We start from the raw sequence: 15,000 nt of genomic DNA, 5'->3' as shown, positions 1-15,000 counted from the left end.
CTAACCCAGACCTAACCCAGACCTAACCCAGTCCTAGCCCAGTCCTAACCCAGACCTAACCCAGTCCTAACCCAGACCTAACCCAGACCTAACCCAGTCCTAACCCAGTCCTAACCCAGACCTAACCCAGTCCTAACCCAGTCCTAACCCAGCCCTAACCCAGACCTAACCCAGACCTAACCCAGACCTAACCCAGAAATAACCCAGACCTAACCCAGACCTAACCCAGTCCTAACCCAGTACTAACCCAGTCCTAACCCAGACCTAACCCAGACCTAACCCAGACCTAACCCAGACCTAACCCAGACCTAACCCAGACCTAACCCAGAAATAACCCAGACCTAACCCAGACCTAACCCAGTCCTAACCCAGAAATACCCCAGACCTGACCCAGACCTAACCCAGACCTAACCCAGCCCTAACCCAGACCTAACCCAGACCTAACCCAGACCTAACCCAGAAATAACCCAGACCTAACCCAGACCTAACCCAGTCCTAACCCAGTACTAACCCAGTCCTAACCCAGACCTAACCCAGTCCTAACCCAGACCTAACCCAGACCTAACCCAGTCCTAACCTAGACCTAACCCAGTCCTAAACCAGACCTAACCCAATCCTAACCCAGACCTAACCCAGACCTAACCCAGACCTAACCCAGAAATAACCCAGACCTAACCCAGACCTAACCCAGTCCTAACCCAGTACTAACCCAGTCCTAACCCAGACCTAACCCAGACCTAACCCAGACCTAACCCAGACCTAACCCAGACCTAACCCAGACCTAACCCAGAAATAACCCAGACCTAACCCAGACCTAACCCAGTCCTAACCCAGAAATACCCCAGACCTGACCCAGACCTAACCCAGACCTAACCCAGCCCTAACCCAGACCTAACCCAGACCTAACCCAGACCTAACCCAGAAATAACCCAGACCTAACCCAGACCTAACCCAGTCCTAACCCAGTACTAACCCAGTCCTAACCCAGACCTAATCCAGTCCTAACCCAGACCTAACCCAGACCTAACCCAGACCTAACCCAGACCTAACCCAGAAATAACCCAGACCTAACCCAGACCTAACCCAGTCCTAACCCAGTCCTAACCCAGTCCTAACCCAGTCTTAAACCAGTCCTAACTCAGACCTAACCGAGACGTAACCCAGACCTTATCCAATTCAGTCCTAACACAGTCCATATTCATTTTTTTTTTTTTTTTTTGTTTTTTTTTTTTTATTTCTGTTTTAGATACCGAAGGAGATCCTTGGATAGGCACCCATGCCTCAGAAGAATATATGGGTAGTTTGAGAATCTGACTCACCATACCCCACAAGTGTCTCATCCGTCTTTACTCATTCAGACACCACTCATGCCAACAAGCATCCCGGGACGCAGGCGAAACTGCTCTCCGCATTACTTCACCTAACCAATTCTAAACTAGCCCTAACGCAGTTCCAATACAGTCATTACAAAATGGGCTAGGTCTGGGCCAGTGTTGCGGGGGTTTGGGGCGCGCAGACCCCAGTCAGCAAAACGAATTCAATATGATGCTGTTCAATTTAATATGATACCGCTATTACAAAGGGGGTTAGGTCTGGGCTAGTGTAGCGGGGGACTGGGGGGCGCAGACCCCTGTCAGCAAAACGAATTCAATATGATGCTGCTCAATTTAATTTGATACCGCTATTACAAAATGGGTTAGGTCTGGGCTGGTGTAGCGGGGGTTTGGGGGGCGCAGACCCCAGTCAGCAAAACGAATTCAATATGATGCTGTTCAATTTAATTTGATACCGCTATTACAAAATGGGTTAGGTCTGGGCTAGTGTAGCGGGGGTTTGGGGGGCGCAGACCCCTGTCAGCAAAACGAATTTAGTACGATGCTGTTCAATTTAATTTGATACCGCTATTACAAAATGGGTTAGGTCTGGGCTAGTGTAGCGGGGGTTTGGGGGGCGCAGCCCCCCATTCAGCAAAACGAATTATGTACGATGCTGTTCAATTTAATATGATACCACTATTACAAAGTGGGTTAGGTCTGGGCTAGTGTAGCGGGGGTCTGGGGGGCGCAGACCCCTGTCAGCAAAACGAATTCAATATGATGCTGTTCAATTTAATTTGATACAGCTATTACAAAATGGGTTAGGTCTGGGCTAGTGTAGCGGGGGTTTGGGGGGCGCAGCCCCCCATTCAGCAAAACGAATTATGTACGATGCTGTTCAATTTAATATGATACCACTATTACAAAGTGGGTTAGGTCTGGGCTAGTGTAGCGGGGGTCTGGGGGGCGCAGACCCCAGTCAGCAAAACGAATTCAATATGATGCTGTTCAATTTAATTTGATACCGCTATTACAAAATGGGTTAGGTCTGGGCTAGTGTAGCGGGGGTTTGGGGGGCGCAGCCCCCCATTCAGCAAAACGAATTTAGTACGATGCTGTTCAATTTAATATGATACCGCTATTACAAAGTGGGTTAGGTCCGGGCTAGTGTTGCGGGGGTCTGGGGCGCGCAGACCCCAGTCAGCAAAACGAATTCAACATGATGCTGTTCAATTTAATATGATACCGCTATTACAAAGGGGGTTAGGTCTGGGCTAGTGTAGCGGGGGTCTGGGGGGCGCAGACCCCTGTCAGCAAAACGAATTTAGTACGATGCTGTTCAATTTAATTTGATACCGCTATTACAAAATGGGTTAGGTCTGGGCTAGTGTAGCGGGGTTTGGGGGGCGCAGCCCCCCATTCAGCAAAACGAATTAAGTACGATGCTGTTCAATTTAATATGATACCACTATTACAAAGTGGGTTAGGTCTGGGCTATTGTAGCGGGGGTCTGGGGGGCGCAGACCCCAGTCGGCAAAACGAATTCAATATGATGCTGTTCAATTTAGTTTGATACCGCTATTACAAAATGGGTTAGGTCTGGGCTAGTGTAGCGGGGGTTTGGGGGGCGCAGCCCCCCATTCAGCAAAACGATTTAGTACGATGCTGTTCAATTTAATGTGATACCGCTATTACAAAGTGGGTTAGGTCCGGGCTAGTGTTGCGGGGGTCTGGGGCGCGCAGACCCCAGTCAGCAAAACGAATTCAATATGATGCTGTTCAATTTAATATGATACCGCTATTACAAAGGGGGTTAGGTCTGGGCTAGTGTAGCGGGGGTCTGGGGGGCGCAGACCCCTGTCAGCAAAACGAATTTAGTACGATGCTGTTCAATTTAATTTGATACCGCTATTACAAAATGGGTTAGGTCTGGGCTAGTGTAGCGGGGGTTTGGGGGGCGCAGCCCCCCATTCAGCAAAACGAATTAAGTACGATGCTGTTCAATTTAATATGATACCACTATTACAAAGTGGGTTAGGTCTGGGCTATTGTAGCGGGGGTCTGGGGGGCGCAGACCCCAGTCAGCAAAACGAATTCAATATGATGCTGTTCAATTTAATTTGATACCGCTATTACAAAATGGGTTAGGTCTGGGCTAGTGTAGCGGGGGTTTGGGGGGCGCAGCCCCCATTCAGCAAAACGAATTTAGTACGATGCTGTTCAATTTAATATGATACCGCTATTACAAAGTGGGTTAGGTCCGGGCTAGTGTTGCGGGGGTCTGGGGGGCGCAGCCCCCCAGTCAGCAAAACGAATTTAGTACGATGCTGTTCAATTTAATTTGATACCGCTATTACAAAATGGGTTAGGTCTGGGCTAGTGTAGCGGGGGTTTGGGGGGCGCAGCCCCCCATTCAGCAAAACGAATTAAGTACGATGCTGTTCAATTTAATATGATACCACTATTACAAAGTGGGTTTGGTCTGGGCTAGTGTAGCGGGGGTCTGGGGGGCGCAGACCCCAGTCAGCAAAACGAATTCAATATGATGCTGTTCAACCCCTCGGGAATTTTTAATTTCTGTTTTATTCACCGTAATGCTCATGGAACGTACTTTCACATTCTTGTTTTTTGCTTCACGAAAATTTTTGTACACTAATTACTTTTTAATAGGAAAACGTGCAACGGCAAACTCCTTCCTAGGGTCACTGGGAAGATGACATTGACAAAATATGTTAAGATCAGCCGCCCCTATGCGTAAAGTATGTCGTTTTTCCATTTTTTCGATCCGGAGCGACACCAACATTGTGTTGCAATTTTAAACTGCGCGGTTAAACGGCGGGCCAAACAGTCGGTGGTTTATGCAACAGCAACCATCAAACTAGTAGGAGAATACACGCCCGTGATAGTATAGGAGATTCCCACTGTCCCTATCTTTTTTTTTATCTCGGACATATATATACCGGCTTATCGTCAATAACTCGAAAACCAGCACGTTAAGGCCAATTTTGGTCTATACGATTCTTATGCAGTTTTAGATTCTCTACACGGTCCAATGATCGTTTTATTTTTTTGTCGAATTTTGAGAATTTTTTTTTTTTTTCTCGAAAACGAGCTCGACGACCTGCACTTTTGACGACGCCATCGTGTTCCCCGGATTTTTTCCTGCAAGATAGGGTGGCGATTTTTTGTCCTACGACGATTTTTGACGCCGGAGCGATGATTCGGAGCAGAGCGGACTTAGAAACTTTCGCGCGTCGACCGCCGGACCGATCGCTCCAGGCTGTTTTTCGTCAATAACTCGAAAACGAGCACGGTAACGCTCGTTTTCGCCCGTACGATACTTGTACCGTTTACCGTTGGCTACCTGGCAGATGGTTTGTTTTTTTTTTATCTCGAATTTTGAGAGCTTTTTTAACTTTTTTCTCAAAAACGAGCACGTGAACGCCAATTTTCGTCTATACGATTCTTATGCAGTTTTATATTCTCTACACGGTCCAGTGATCGTTTTATTTTTTTGTCGAATTTTGAGAATTTTTTTTTTTTTTCTCGAAAACGAGCTCGACGACCTGCACTTTTGACGACGCCATCGTGTTCCCCGGATTTTTTCCTGCAAGATAGCGTGTCTATTTTTTGTCCTACGACGATTTTTGACGCCGGAGCGGTGTTTCGGAGCAGAGCGGACTTAGAAACTTTCGCGCGTCGACCGCCGGAGCGATCGCTCCAGGCTGTTTTTCGTCAATAACTCGAAAACGAGCACGGTAACGCTCATTTTCGCCCGTACGATACTTGTACCGTTTACCGTTGGCTACCTGGTAGATGGTTTTTTTTTTTTTTATCTCGAAGTTTGAGAGCTTTTTTAATTTTTTCCACAAAAACGAGCACGTGAACGCCAATTTTCGTCTATACGATTCTTATGCAGTTTTATATTCTCTACACGGTCCACTGATCGTTTTATTTTTTTGTCGAATTTTCAGAATTTTTTTTTTTTTTTCTCGAAAACGAGCTCGACGACCTGCACTTTTGACGACGCCATCGTGTTCCCCGGATTTTTTCCTGCAAGATAGCGTGTCTATTTTTTGTCCTACGACGATTTTTGACGCCGGAGCGATGATTCGGAGCAGAGCGGACTTAGAAACTTTCGCGCGTCGACCGCCGGAGCGATCGCTCCAGGCTGTTTTTCGTCAATAACTCGAAAACGAGCACGGTAACGCTCATTTTCGCCCGTACGATACTTGTACCGTTTACCGTTGGCTACCTGGTAGTGGTTTTTTTTTTTTTTATCTCGAAGTTTGAGAGCTTTTTTAATTTTTTCAACAAAAACGAGCACGTGAACGCCAATTTTCGTCTATACGATTCTTATGCAGTTTTATATTCTCTACACGGTCCACTGATCGTTTTATTTTTTTGTCGAATTTTGAGAATTTTTTTTTTTTTTCTCGAAAACGAGCTCGACGACCTGCACTTTTGACGACGCCATCGTGTTCCCCGGATTTTTTCCTGCAAGATAGGGTGGCGATTTTTTGTCCTACGACGATTTTTGACGCCGGAGCGATGATTCGGAGCAGAGCGGACTTAGAAACTTTCGCGCGTCGACCGCCGGACCGATCGCTCCAGGCTGTTTTTCGTCAATAACTCGAAAACGAGCACGGTAACGCTCGTTTTCGCCCGTACGATACTTGTACCGTTTACCGTTGGCTACCTGGTAGACGGTTTTTTTTTTTTTTATCTCGAAGTTTGAGAGCTTTTTTAATTTTTTCCACAAAAACGAGCACGTGAACGCCAATTTTCGTCTATACGATTCTTATGCAGTTTTATATTGTCTACACGGTCCACTGATCGTTTTATTTTTTTGTCGAATTTTGAGAATTTTTTTTTTTTTTTCTCGAAAACGAGCTCGACGACCTGCACTTTTGACGACGCCATCGTGTTCCCCGGATTTTTTCCTGCAAGATAGCGTGTCTATTTTTTGTCCTACGACGATTTTTGACGCCGGAGCGGTGTTTCGGAGCAGAGCGGACTTAGAAACTTTAGCGCGTCGACCGCCGGAGCGATCGCTCCAGGCTGTTTTTCGTCAATAACTCGAAAACGAGCACGGTAACGCTCATTTTCGCCCGTACGATACTTGTACCGTTTACCGTTGGCTACCTGGTAGATGGTTCTTTTTTTTTTTATCTCGAAGTTTGAGAGCTTTTTTAATTTTTTCCACAAAAACGAGCACGTGAACGCCAATTTTCGTCTATACGATTCTTATGCAGTTTTATATTCTCTACACGGTCCACTGTTCGTTTTATTTTTTTGTCGAATTTTGAGAATTTTTTTTTTTTTTTCTCGAAAACGAGCTCGACGACCTGCACTTTTGACGACGCCATCGTGTTCCCCGGATTTTTTCCTGCAAGATAGGGTGGCGATTTTTTGTCCTACGACGATTTTTGACGCCGGAGCGATGATTCGGAGCAGAGCGGACTTAGAAACTTTCGCGCGTCGACCGCCGGACCGATCGCTCCAGGCTGTTTTTCGTCAATAACTCGAAAACGAGCACGGTAACGCTCGTTTTCGCCCGTACGATACTTGTACCGTTTACCGTTGGCTACCTGGCAGATGGTTTGTTTTTTTTTTATCTCGAATTTTGAGAGCTTTTTTAACTTTTTTCTCAAAAACGAGCACGTGAACGCCAATTTTGGTCTATACGATTCTTATGCAGTTTTAGATTCTCTACACGGTCCACTGATCGTTTTATTTTTTTGTCGAGTTTTGAGAATTTTTTTTTTTTTTTTCTCGAAAACTAGCTCGACGACCTGCACTTTTGACGACGCCATCGTGTTCCCCGGATTTTTTCCTGCAAGATAGGCTGGCGATTTTTTGTCCTACTCCCATATTCGTGTCTTTTTGCTTAACGAAATCTTTTATATACTAATAACTTTTTAATAAAAAAACGTGCGACGGCAAAATCCGTCTTAGAGTCACTGGGGTGGTGACATGACAAAATATGTTAAGATCAGCCGCCCCTATGCGTAAAGTATGTCGTTTTTCCATTTTTTCACCCCGGAGCGACACCAACATTGTGTTGCAATTTTAAACCGCGCGGTTAAACGGCGGGCCAAACAGTCGCTGGTTTATGCAACAACAACCATCAAACTAGTAGGAGAATACACGCCCGTGATAGTATAGGAGATTCCCACTGTCCCTATCTTTTTTTTTATCTCGGACATATATATACCGGCTTATCGTCAATAACTCGAAAACCAGCACGTTAAGGCCAATTTTGGTCTATACGATTCTTATGCAGTTTTAGATTCTCTACACGGTCCAATGATCGTTTTATTTTTTTGTCGAATTTTGAGAATTTTTTTTTTTTTTTCTCGAAAACGAGCTCGACGACCTGCACTTTTGACGACGCCATCGTGTTCCCCGGATATTTTCCTGCAAGATAGCGTGTCTATTTTTTGTCCTACGACGATTTTTGACGCCGGAGCGGTGTTTCGGAGCAGAGCGGACTTGAAAACTTTCGCGCGTCGACCGCCGGAGCGATCGCTCCAGGCTGTTTTTCGTCAATAACTCGAAAACGAGCACGGTAACGCTCATTTTCGCCCGTACGATACTTGTACCGTTTACCGTTGGCTACCTGGTAGATGGTTTTTTTTTTTTTTATCTCGAAGTTTGAGAGCTTTTTTAATTTTTTCCACAAAAACGAGCACGTGAACGCCAATTTTCGTCTATACGATTCTTATGCAGTTTTATATTCTCTACACGGTCCACTGATCGTTTTATTTTTTTGTCGAATTTTGAGAATTTTTTTTTTTTTTCTCGAAAACGAGCTCGACGACCTGCACTTTTGACGACGCCATCGTGTTCCCCGGATTTTTTCCTGCAAGATAGCGTGTCTATTTTTTGTCCTACGACGATTTTTGACGCCGGAGCGATGATTCGGAGCAGAGCGGACTTAGAAACTTTCGCGCGTCGACCGCCGGACCGATCGCTCCAGGCTGTTTTTCGTCAATAACTCGAAAACGAGCACGGTAACGCTCGTTTTCGCCCGTACGATACTTGTACCGTTTACCGTTGGCTACCTGGTAGATGGTTTTTTTTTTTTTTATCTCGAAGTTTGAGAGCTTTTTTAATTTTTTCCACAAAAACGAGCACGTGAACGCCAATTTTCGTCTGTACGATTCTTATGCAGTTTTAGATTCTCTACACGGTCCAATGATCGTTTTATTTTTTTGTCGAATTTTGAGAATTTTTTTTTTTTTTTCTCGAAAACGAGCTCGACGACCTGCACTTTTGACGACGCCATCGTGTTCCCCGGATTTTTTCCTGCAAGATAGGGTGGCGATTTTTTGTCCTACGACGATTTTTGACGCCGGAGCGGTGTTTCGGAGCAGAGCGGACTTAGAAACTTTCGCGCGTCGACCGCCGGAGCGATCGCTCCAGGCTGTTTTTCGTCAATAACTCGAAAACGAGCACGGTAACGCTCATTTTCGCCCGTACGATACTTGTACCGTTTACCGTTGGCTACCTGGTAGATGGTTTTTTTTTTTTTTATCTCGAAGTTTGAGAGCTTTTTTAATTTTTTCAACAAAAACGAGCACGTGAACGCCAATTTTCGTCTATACGATTCTTATGCAGTTTTATATTCTCTACACGGTCCAGTGATCGTTTTATTTTTTTGTCGAATTTTGAGAATTTTTTTTTTTTTTTCTCGAAAACGAGCTCGACGACCTGCACTTTTGACGACGCCATCGTGTTCCCGGATTTTTTCCTGCAAGATAGGGTGGCGATTTTTTGTCCTACGACGATTTTTGACGCCGGAGCGATGATTCGGAGCAGAGCGGACTTAGAAACTTTCGCGCGTCGACCGCCGGACCGATCGCTCCAGGCTGTTTTTCGTCAATAACTCGAAAACGAGCACGGTAACGCTCGTTTTCGCCCGTACGATACTTGTACCGTTTACCGTTGGCTACCTGGTAGACGGTTTTTTTTTTTTTTTATCTCGAAGTTTGAGAGCTTTTTTAATTTTTTCCACAAAAACGAGCACGTGAACGCCAATTTTCGTCTATACGATTCTTATGCAGTTTTATATTGTCTACACGGTCCACTGATCGTTTTATTTTTTTGTCGAATTTTGAGAATTTTTTTTTTTTTTTCTCGAAAACGAGCTCGACGACCTGCACTTTTGACGACGCCATCGTGTTCCCCGGATTTTTTCCTGCAAGATAGCGTGTCTATTTTTTGTCCTACGACGATTTTTGACGCCGGAGCGGTGTTTCGGAGCAGAGCGGACTTAGAAACTTTAGCGCGTCGACCGCCGGAGCGATCGCTCCAGGCTGTTTTTCGTCAATAACTCGAAAACGAGCACGGTAACGCTCATTTTCGCCCGTACGATACTTGTACCGTTTACCGTTGGCTACCTGGTAGATGGTTCTTTTTTTTTTTATCTCGAAGTTTGAGAGCTTTTTTAATTTTTTCCACAAAAACGAGCACGTGAACGCCAATTTTCGTCTATACGATTCTTATGCAGTTTTATATTCTCTACACGGTCCACTGTTCGTTTTATTTTTTTGTCGAATTTTGAGAATTTTTTTTTTTTTTTTCGAAAACGAGCTCGACGACCTGCACTTTTGACGACGCCATCGTGTTCCCCGGATTTTTTCCTGCAAGATAGGGTGGCGATTTTTTGTCCTACGACGATTTTTGACGCCGGAGCGATGATTCGGAGCAGAGCGGACTTAGAAACTTTCGCGCGTCGACCGCCGGACCGATCGCTCCAGGCTGTTTTTCGTCAATAACTCGAAAACGAGCACGGTAACGCTCGTTTTCGCCCGTACGATACTTGTACCGTTTACCGTTGGCTACCTGGCAGATGGTTTGTTTTTTTTTTATCTCGAATTTTGAGAGCTTTTTTAACTTTTTTCTCAAAAACGAGCACGTGAACGCCAATTTTGGTCTATACGATTCTTATGCAGTTTTAGATTCTCTACACGGTCCACTGATCGTTTTATTTTTTTGTCGAGTTTTGAGAATTTTTTTTTTTTTTTCTCGAAAACTAGCTCGACGACCTGCACTTTTGACGACGCCATCGTGTTCCCCGGATTTTTTCCTGCAAGATAGCGTGTCTATTTTTTGTCCTACGACGATTTTTGACGCCGGAGCGGTGTTTCGGAGCAGAGCGGACTTAGAAACTTTCGCGCGTCGACCGCCGGAGCGATCGCTCCAGGCTGTTTTTCGTCAATAACTCGAAAACGAGCACGGTAACGCTCATTTTCGCCCGTACGATACTTGTACCGTTTACCGTTGGCTACCTGGTAGACGGTTTTTTTTTTTTTTATCTCGAAGTTTGAGAGCTTTTTTATTTTTTCCACAAAAACGAGCACGTGAACGCCAATTTTCGTCTATACGATTCTTATGCAGTTTTATATTGTCTACACGGTCCACTGATCGTTTTATTTTTTTGTCGAATTTTGAGAATTTTTTTTTTTTTTCTCGAAAACGAGCTCGACGACCTGCACTTTTGACGACGCCATCGTGTTCCCCGGATTTTTTCCTGCAAGATAGCGTGTCTATTTTTTGTCCTACGACGATTTTTGACGCCGGAGCGGTGTTTCGGAGCAGAGCGGACTTAGAAACTTTAGCGCGTCGACCGCCGGAGCGATCGCTCCAGGCTGTTTTTCGTCAATAACTCGAAAACGAGCACGGTAACGCTCATTTTCGCCCGTACGATACTTGTACCGTTTACCGTTGGCTACCTGGTAGATGGTTCTTTTTTTTTTTATCTCGAAGTTTGAGAGCTTTTTTAATTTTTTCCACAAAAACGAGCACGTGAACGCCAATTTTCGTCTATACGATTCTTATGCAGTTTTATATTCTCTACACGGTCCACTGTTCGTTTTATTTTTTTGTCGAATTTTGAGAATTTTTTTTTTTTTTTTCGAAAACGAGCTCGACGACCTGCACTTTTGACGACGCCATCGTGTTCCCCGGATTTTTTCCTGCAAGATAGGGTGGCGATTTTTTGTCCTACGACGATTTTTGACGCCGGAGCGATGATTCGGAGCAGAGCGGACTTAGAAACTTTCGCGCGTCGACCGCCGGACCGATCGCTCCAGGCTGTTTTTCGTCAATAACTCGAAAACGAGCACGGTAACGCTCGTTTTCGCCCGTACGATACTTGTACCGTTTACCGTTGGCTACCTGGCAGATGGTTTGTTTTTTTTTTATCTCGAATTTTGAGAGCTTTTTTAACTTTTTTCTCAAAAACGAGCACGTGAACGCCAATTTTGGTCTATACGATTCTTATGCAGTTTTAGATTCTCTACACGGTCCACTGATCGTTTTATTTTTTTGTCGAGTTTTGAGAATTTTTTTTTTTTTTCTCGAAAACTAGCTCGACGACCTGCACTTTTGACGACGCCATCGTGTTCCCCGGATTTTTTCCTGCAAGATAGCGTGTCTATTTTTTGTCCTACGACGATTTTTGACGCCGGAGCGGTGTTTCGGAGCAGAGCGGACTTAGAAACTTTCGCGCGTCGACCGCCGGAGCGATCGCTCCAGGCTGTTTTTCGTCAATAACTCGAAAACGAGCACGGTAACGCTCATTTTCGCCCGTACGATACTTGTACCGTTTACCGTTGGCTACCTGGTAGACGGTTTTTTTTTTTTTTTATCTCGAAGTTTGAGAGCTTTTTTAATTTTTTCCACAAAAACGAGCACGTGAACGCCAATTTTCGTCTATACGATTCTTATGCAGTTTTATATTGTCTACACGGTCCACTGATCGTTTTATTTTTTTGTCGAATTTTGAGAATTTTTTTTTTTTTTTCTCGAAAACGAGCTCGACGACCTGCACTTTTGACGACGCCATCGTGTTCCCCGGATTTTTTCCTGCAAGATAGCGTGTCTATTTTTTGTCCTACGACGATTTTTGACGCCGGAGCGGTGGTTCGGAGCAGAGCGGACTTAGAAACTTTAGCGCGTCGACCGCCGGAGCGATCGCTCCAGGCTGTTTTTCGTCAATAACTCGAAAACGAGCACGGTAACGCTCATTTTCGCCCGTACGATACTTGTACCGTTTACCGTTGGCTACCTGGTAGATGGTTCTTTTTTTTTTTATCTCGAAGTTTGAGAGCTTTTTTAATTTTTTCCACAAAAACGAGCACGTGAACGCCAATTTTCGTCTATACGATTCTTATGCAGTTTTATATTCTCTACACGGTCCACTGTTCGTTTTATTTTTTTGTCGAATTTTGAGAATTTTTTTTTTTTTTTCGAAAACGAGCTCGACGACCTGCACTTTTGACGACGCCATCGTGTTCCCCGGATTTTTTCCTGCAAGATAGGGTGGCGATTTTTTGTCCTACGACGATTTTTGACGCCGGAGCGATGATTCGGAGCAGAGCGGACTTAGAAACTTTCGCGCGTCGACCGCCGGACCGATCGCTCCAGGCTGTTTTTCGTCAATAACTCGAAAACGAGCACGGTAACGCTCGTTTTCGCCCGTACGATACTTGTACCGTTTACCGTTGGCTACCTGGCAGATGGTTTGTTTTTTTTTTATCTCGAATTTTGAGAGCTTTTTTAACTTTTTTCTCAAAAACGAGCACGTGAACGCCAATTTTGGTCTATACGATTCTTATGCAGTTTTAGATTCTCTACACGGTCCACTGATCGTTTTATTTTTTTGTCGAGTTTTGAGAATTTTTTTTTTTTTTCTCGAAAACTAGCTCGACGACCTGCACTTTTGACGACGCCATCGTGTTCCCCGGATTTTTTCCTGCAAGATAGCGTGTCTATTTTTTGTCCTACGACGATTTTTGACGCCGGAGCGGTGTTTCGGAGCAGAGCGGACTTAGAAACTTTCGCGCGTCGACCGCCGGAGCGATCGCTCCAGGCTGTTTTTCGTCAATAACTCGAAAACGAGCACGGTAACGCTCATTTTCGCCCGTACGATACTTGTACCGTTTACCGTTGGCTACCTGGTAGATGGTTTTTTTTTTTTTTATCTCGAAGTTTGAGAGCTTTTTTAATTTTTTCCACAAAAACGAGCACGTGAACGCCAATTTTCGTCTATACGATTCTTATGCAGTTTTATATTCTCTACACGGTCCACTGATCGTTTTATTTTTTTGTCGAATTTTGAGAATTTTTTTTTTTTTTTCTCGAAAACGAGCTCGACGACCTGCACTTTTGACGACGCCATCGTGTTCCCCGGATTTTTTCCTGCAAGATAGCGTGTCGATTTTTTGTCCTAGCTCAATTATTAAGGAAGTTACGGTTTCTTGATTTTTCGGTATGTTCGAACTGGTCTTTTAGGCGGGCGCTCGGTCGCGCGGTGCTTTCGCATCGACCGACGTACCGATCGGCGGCGACGGTTTTTCGTCTATATCTCGAAAACTAGTACGCTAACACATATTTTGACCTATATGATATTTGTTCAGTGTAATTTTTTCTATCTGGTAGGCTGGTTTTTTTTTTTTTATCTCGAATTTTTTGAACGTTTTTGTTTTTTTCTCGAAAACTAGCGCGACGACCGATATTTTTAACTACGGTTTTGAATTCGTCTAATTTTTGCCTACAAGATAGCGTGTCGAGTTTTTGTTCTGCGACGATTTTGACCATTTTTTCATTTTTTTCTCGAAAACGAGCACGGCAATCTATATTTTTAACGACGGCATCGTGTTCCCCTGCTTTTTTCCTACAAGATAGCGTTTTTTTTTTTTGCCCTAGCTCAATTATTAAGGAAATTACAGGTGTTGGTTTTCGCTCTAAGTTATAACAGGCCGTTCGGGCGGGCGGTTGGGTCGCGCGGTTCCCCCCATAAGCGGCCGTGCGTAAGCCCGTGCGTCGCCGGCGTTCCGGCGGGCGCCTCGGTACCTATAAGAGAAGCGACGGTCCGGTCGAGTCGGTCGGGGCAGCGTCGAGCGTACGGCTATTCTTCGACCTCGGTTGAGAAGCAGTCGTCGCTCCTCGGGATTTCATCCTGACTGTTCTGTATCGTGCTCGTTCCAGACTTTCTCCACACTGCATTGCCACGAGTCGGTGTCTTTGACCGAATGGCTCTTGAAGTGGTATAAGCGTCTCGAGTGACGTTGGTGACTTGTATACGTTTAAAATATGTATACTCGTACTATCCGAGCATCAACTCTTCAGTCCGAGCGATTGAAAATTTTGTGAAAACCATAACTGGCACTACACTCTACGGAGCGTAGCTTAAAAGGCAAAAATTGTATGGAACTACGGTTCGTACTCTGGAAGTGAGCAAAGAATGAAATACAGGTGTCTGACCTCGACATAACAGTACGGCGCCGAATACGTGCTTTCTCGACCAGCACATACGCGCTTTCTCGTTTTGTCCAGCATGAATGCTTAGTCTTCGGGCCTGGCAATACGTGCTTCCACGATCGATGCCCAGCGTGAATAAGTGCCCGAGATGTTCAGCATGAGCGCAGCTCTACGTACTTTGTCGTTGTGGGATACCATTATACAATAATGTTCTGTTGTGAAGTAAAATACGAAACGAGAGAGTTTGGTGGTGACTCTGTCGAGAAAAAGCAAATATAAACGAGAGAGTTGGTGGTTTCTCTGTCGAGAAAAAGCAAATATAAACGAGAGAGAGTTGGTGGTGACTCTGTCGAGAAAAAGCAAATATAAGAGAGTTAGTTGGTGGTGGCTCTGTCGAGAAAAAGCAAATATA

Source organism: Colletes latitarsis, unplaced genomic scaffold (assembly GCF_051014445.1).
Source record: "Colletes latitarsis isolate SP2378_abdomen unplaced genomic scaffold, iyColLati1 scaffold0158, whole genome shotgun sequence".
Classification (NCBI taxonomy): domain Eukaryota; kingdom Metazoa; phylum Arthropoda; class Insecta; order Hymenoptera; family Colletidae; genus Colletes; species Colletes latitarsis.
The sequence above is the reverse complement of the archived record's forward strand: the minus strand, read 5'-3'. Positions refer to the sequence as shown.